The 6192-nt window shown below is 34.6% G+C and overlaps 1 long non-coding RNA gene across 1 annotated transcript; it reads right to left on the bottom strand.

The window, feature by feature from the left end:
* Positions 1 to 598: 598 nt before the first annotated feature.
* On the bottom strand, positions 599 to 5543 carry LOC125320505. The gene is made up of 3 exons (XR_007201135.1): positions 5473 to 5543; positions 3863 to 3926; positions 599 to 1025 (listed from the first exon to the last, which is right to left on the bottom strand). It is a non-coding gene; the product is annotated as an uncharacterized LOC125320505 (long non-coding RNA).
* Between the last annotated feature and the right edge of the window lie 649 nt (positions 5544 to 6192).

Consider the following 6192-nt stretch of genomic DNA (forward strand, 5'->3'; position numbering starts at 1 on the left):
GATCACATGGAAGTAAATTCTTTAATTTATTTTATTATCTCTTTTAATGAAAATAATAATCTTGAAACAAAAAGGGTTTGGTTGACTGAAAACAAGAATGAAAAGTTAATTTAAAAAATCAGAATAAGAAATTTACATAAAAATAAAATTTTATTGACAAAACCACTCTTAATTTGTGATGCATCTATAATAAAACTGTTATAAAGTCTTTCAACTTTAGAAGTTTCAACTTTACAATGTTCTGATGAAGATTTATTATTTCTCTATAAACTGTCCTGTCAATGTTATGACTTTTTTTCTCCTTCTGTATTCTGCATAGTTGCTTACATGAGCACTGTTAATGAACTCACCTCCCACTTCAGGCCAAAATGCAAGTATTATTTATAAAGGCACATCACGATAGGAAAAATCAAGAAATCACTAGAAATTATTTTCTGTGTTGTCCCTTGTTAATATTCCTTTTTTTTTTTTTTTTAATCCCCTCCATAGCTGTGATCTAATGAATTTTACTCTTAGTATTGGTAACTTACTTGCACAATTAACTCAAATGTGATTTCCATGTTATTTATTTTTTAAAAAAACAACTTTTCCATGTAAGTTCAGCTCTGCTCCCTGATATGGCATGCTTCCAAATTAAATCTGAAACTGGAAAAGTCAATGATTAAACTGTGTGCTAACAGAGGTTAAAAGTTCTGCCAGGAGTGATTGATGCAGTTTGCTTTTGCAGTGAACATTTGTGTTAAAGTCGGCTACTCTGTACTATTCGACTTACCTATACAGAAAAGCTACTGTGTCTGTAACTGGGGCACTAAGAGGCTAAGGTTGTTTTTACAGTGCAATTTAAAGGTGTGACAGGATCTCATGTGGGATGTACTTGGGGTTTGTCGATTGGTCTTCCTTGAACGCCAATGGGGGCTTCAGCAGTACAGAACAAACACTTGACTTCTTCTCTCTGTGTTCATGCGGTGGCACGGCTGGTTCAGAAGCCTCACAGGTCTTGTTCCAACAAGTCTTGTTCCTCTTGTCTGACAACAGTGCAGATATATGTAAAGTTGATTCAAATTATCTGATATGGAATTGGGATCAGGATAGAAGTCTTCAGAGAAAGCATGCTCTGCTTTAATTTTTATAGGATAACAAATCAGGTTGTCGCAACTGACTTTGAAGTAACCTGAGACTCATTTTCTCAGGAGCAGTTGAGCATTTTTAGTCTGCCAATTACTCCTAAATCTAGGTTTTCTTCTGTTATTTACAATGGAATTTTTTTAGATGCAGTCTTAAATGACAATTTAATTTTTCAAAGTTTTTGGCTGAATGCAGCTTTAATTTTTTGAGTATTTTTTTCTCTTTTGGAATAAAATTTAGCATAAAAGAGCAGAGGTTCTCTGTCAGAATAGCATACTAGTTTGGGGTCAGCACCTCTTCACACCTGAAAGTAGTACTTGTTTTCTCTCTTTTATCAGTATTATAAAAATGCAGAGGCAAGGGTATAAAATAAAATTAGCATTATTTTTAGCCTGAAATTCACTGAATTGGTTCTGAAGATATATTTAAAATAATTTAAGCTATTATAAATTATAGTTATTAATTACAATAAGCATATATAACCCTAGGTTTTTACCATACAAAATTCGGTGAGGGAGGTATGAAACATACCTTTCCATGTTGCTTTGTATTTTGAGAAGATATGTGTTTTTACATGATCTTTAAGACATACATGGATTTCCTTATTATAAATCTATAAAGATGGATTTCATTTATGTTCCAAAAAATTTTTGATTACCATTATTTTTAAAATCCATATTCAGACTTGGTTGTAAGTGAACATATTCTATTTAGAAACTAGGGAAAAGAGTACAGATTGGCAACTGGAACTGTCTGTGAAAGATTTGAAATGCTTTTTAGTTTTTAATCATTACAAACAGGAGATTTAATCTCCAGCTGAACATAAATAACAACAAGGACTCCATGACTCAGCATAAAGCTTTAAGCCTAAAAGGGTCATAAAATACAAAGCTCACTATTAAAAAAGCTTATATATGAAGGGATAAACAAAACATTTGCATTCCAGCTCCAGTCACTGCATACTGTTTTACAGTCTGAAGGAAAAGAAAAATATGCAAGCCCATCAAAAATACCAAATGATACTAAACATTGTATTTTGTTTTCTGAATAAATAGGCTGTTTCCTTTGATAAGATAGTACCGAAATGATTTTAGGTGAATTTCATATGTACAGAATAGTGTTTATTTGTGATAGTAAGCGTGTATGTGTTGCACTGCTGTTGACAGTATAGAAAAATAAGGGGTATCTCTGTTTCCTGTTGGTAGGCAGTTTTGGCCATAACATGAAATGCACAGAAACAAATTCTCTTTGTGAGTCTTAAAATAAAATACCTACTAAATTAACAACAAGCACACCCTGAGACAGTGTGGCATGTTTATGTTATCAGTATTTTTAACTCAGGAGTATTCACAATGGTTATATAAAAATATATGTGGTTATATATATTCCTACTATGCCTATAACAGATATACTTCTAATTTTTAGATGTATGCATTTTTACATCTGTGTCTGAGGATATATATGTATATGCATATAGGCAAAATAGATTGGTTTCACAACCCAATTCAGTGCATAATACAGACTCCTTCTAGAAAACTTACTACAGTAGGAAAAAATGTACTCATAGATAGAATAATATTTTCCATAATCCATAGAAAATTCCAACACTGAAAATTAACTCTATTGGTGTAAAAGCTACAGAGACCAGTTTCCATCTGCAAAACAAGCCAAAAAATGAAAAGGAGCTCATTCATTGGCTTAAGCCAAAACTCCAACAAACAAAATTTTATTTGAAAATTAAAACTTTTGCTCCTCTAAAGAACAACATAAGTACTAATACAGCTAATCTCTCATCACTGTCTACTTTTTAAGTTAAAAGCACCACCAGGATTTATGTCTGAGATAAGAACCCATTCATGGGTTAAGTGAAGTTAGGATTAGGGTCAGCAGGGTCCAGTATTTTTCACTCCCAGTAAAGCCCAAGTAAATACATTCTGTACTATGGATTCAGGAAGAACTGCATATTAAGAGAGGCTCAAGGAGAGGAACAATATACTTTTAGGTATACCTCTTAGATGAGGGTGAAGTAATCCTTCCCATTTACTTATCTACTTTTCAAATTCAAATGTTGCTATGGAAAACCATTAATATGGATGGTTTTTTCACAAAAGCTAAAGAATTATATTGTTCATGATATATCTATTAGAATTTGGAATAAAGCATCAAGTTAGATTTAAAAAAGAAGTTTCCTTAATTTCAGGCCACCATCTTAGGTTTAAAATTTGGTCCTTGTTATCTTAATGATACTCCTAGAAATTAATTTCACATAATATGTAAATTTAGTGTTACCATATTATTTTTGAACCATACTGCTGAGCTCAGAAGAAGTCCTATTTCTTTTACAGACCAAAAATCAGCTATTTGTGCAGCTACCAGAAATTAAGAAGTCCAGTGTGAATTATGGTTGGCAAACATAGCAGTTTGATTTGGCACCAGTGCATGATAAAATTCTTTAATACACAGAAAACTCACTACAGTCGTCCATGAAGGTAATTATATTTGCCTGGATTTGTAGTTCATAAAGGTGAAGCATACTAAAAAAAGGTCATGTCTGTCCTCATTCAATCCACCCGAAATTTGTTCCCATGTTATACTAAAATATCACTAAAACAAATTTGTAAAATAACTTCTGTCACCTCAAATAGAATCAAATGGTGTTCTTCATACAAAGACAGGCATGCTTAGAGAATTATAAGAATGGTGGTAAGCAAGGGAGCACTCAATAATTCACACTTACCTGGAAGAAGATTTTATTAGCATGAACCATTCCAATAGTAACTAAATACTGAGGTTCTGATGTCCTGGGAAGAATGAATAGAACGCTTCACAACGGACATAGTGTTAAGGGCCCACATGTTTATGGTTTGCAATCAAATGACACAGACAGAGGATGCTGACACACAGTGCTTGGGGAGCTGTAACAGACACTCAGGCCCTTCCAGCAGCCAACACCAAGCACATGCACTGTGTACTGTAGTCCTGCTCCAGCTGCTGACGCCGAGCTCCTCATTCATACAGTCTGACAAGAAGCTGTTAGTTAGCCCTTGCACCACTAACACCCACAGGATAAATGAGATTACGCAGAGGCGTAGTTAAAAAGTAATTTAAGAAGGAGATAAGATGGTCTGCAGTGATCACATGCAGGTTTTAGTCAGAAAAGCTTATTGACTGTCCCATTTTACATTTGACTAGCCCATTTTATAATGTTTTTGCCTACCTTTCCTTTGTTCCTTCCCAGTCCCCTTCATCTGAGCAGTTCTCCTTCAGTTTGCACAGTCCCACTAGCCTCCCACCCTCTTGGATCCTCAGGTTTTCATACCTGTCACTACAAAGCCCCTCTTTTGCTGCAGTTTCTAGGTAGCCCATCAGTCAGTGTGTTCACCAGGCTTGCTTCTTGGCTCTGCTTCCATTATGTTTACTTGTCACTTTTGTGTCCCTGTATAATTTGTTAATGGCTTCTCCGTTTTCCTTGCCATCCCCTGTCACAAGGTACTTGATCACATAATCTTACTGAAATGAACATTCCCATGTTCCAGTGCACCCTTATCAATGAGTTCGTTACTATTTTCCTTATAGTATTGGTCAGATTTGTGCCTGTGTCTTACTGCTTATGGCTTCCTGCTTTAATTATTATCCTTTTCTACTCTAAAAGAGAGCCTTAAGGGAGTTGACTCTCCCCCCAACCACCCTCACTTCCAATAGAGTACACATTAAACTCTAGCTAGTGATAAATTGGTTAAAGAAAGCTTTTGTTATAAATTGCTGCTTAAAATGTTGTTGGATAGTATTTTATGTGATTCTGCAGTGCACACATGGAGTTAGGGAGCTTAAGTTTTAATCTAATAAACACTTCTGTTTTAGAACTTCCATCATTTGAATAGGAGGTGAGAAGGAGCACAAACCCAATTTTCTCTTCTTTCTCAGCATACCAAATCTAAATTTTTTGGGGTAACATTAACCCTCCTTTTCCCTGTCCTTTTCCTCCAAATATGGAATGATGCTGAAGTTTCTATGCAAATGTGAGTAGGGGCAAAGAATTGATATAGGGAAGAACTTCAGCTGAGCTAAAGGAAGAGTTCATAAAAGTGCACATGGCACTTATCACTTTGATCGATCTCCAAAAATTTGTAGATATTAGGTTTAATGCTGTGTGTCTGAAGCTGACTGTCAGAAATATAACACTACTAAAAATAACACCCTCAGTAAATAATCTAAGCAAGGTGAAAAGGGATCCTAAAGGATTTAAAGTACTTAGGCAAAAGGTGACCTATTATGCACTGCTTGTATTGAAGATACATTTTCTCCAGTTACTTCTACTTTATTATTTTTAAGTGCTGGCACACTTACCTTCTGCAATTCAATTTGTAGCAGTAGAGACAGTAGCATCTTCTAGCCTACAGAAATGGGAGATGCAGGAGTACTCCCCAATAAACTTCTTTCATGACAGTATTTCTTTCCTCTTCCATTACGTGCAAGACATTTAATCCAATCTCAGAGGAGCTGACAAGAGCAGAAACAGGTCTTAAGATAATTGGTATATTTTTCAAGATCTATTTATAGACTATACAGAAGAGAGACATTTTGGTGAAGAAAAAGGTCATTAGACAAGTTGATTCACTTTAAAAGGGGAAAAGTAGAGCAACATGACAGAGAAAGAGAGAAGAACTTTTCCTTTAACTCTTTTATTGTTCTTTTATGAAGCATTACAGCTTAATTTGAGAATTTCATTATATAATAGAACTAATATGAGGAGTGGACAATATTGGAATATTTTCTTGTCTTTGTTTAAGCTAGTAATATTAATTCCACTGTCTGTTTTTGCTCCTAGAAGTTAAAAGTGCAAACAGATGCATCTGTTTTATTGAAAAGCATGCACAGCAATAGATTACTAACAGTTGGCATCCCTTTGTATCATGATTCACTTTCTGGCTTGTGACTGTCTGGTGTACTACAGCAGTCAAAAAATTCAAAAAATTATAGAAAATACAAACTACTGGGCCATTTATAGTATAGGAGATGATTTACATAGCATATACTATATTAACAAGAACACAGGGTAAAGTCTGT

The sequence above is a fragment of the Corvus hawaiiensis genome, chromosome Z (assembly GCF_020740725.1).
Source record: "Corvus hawaiiensis isolate bCorHaw1 chromosome Z, bCorHaw1.pri.cur, whole genome shotgun sequence".
Lineage (NCBI taxonomy): Eukaryota > Metazoa > Chordata > Aves > Passeriformes > Corvidae > Corvus > Corvus hawaiiensis.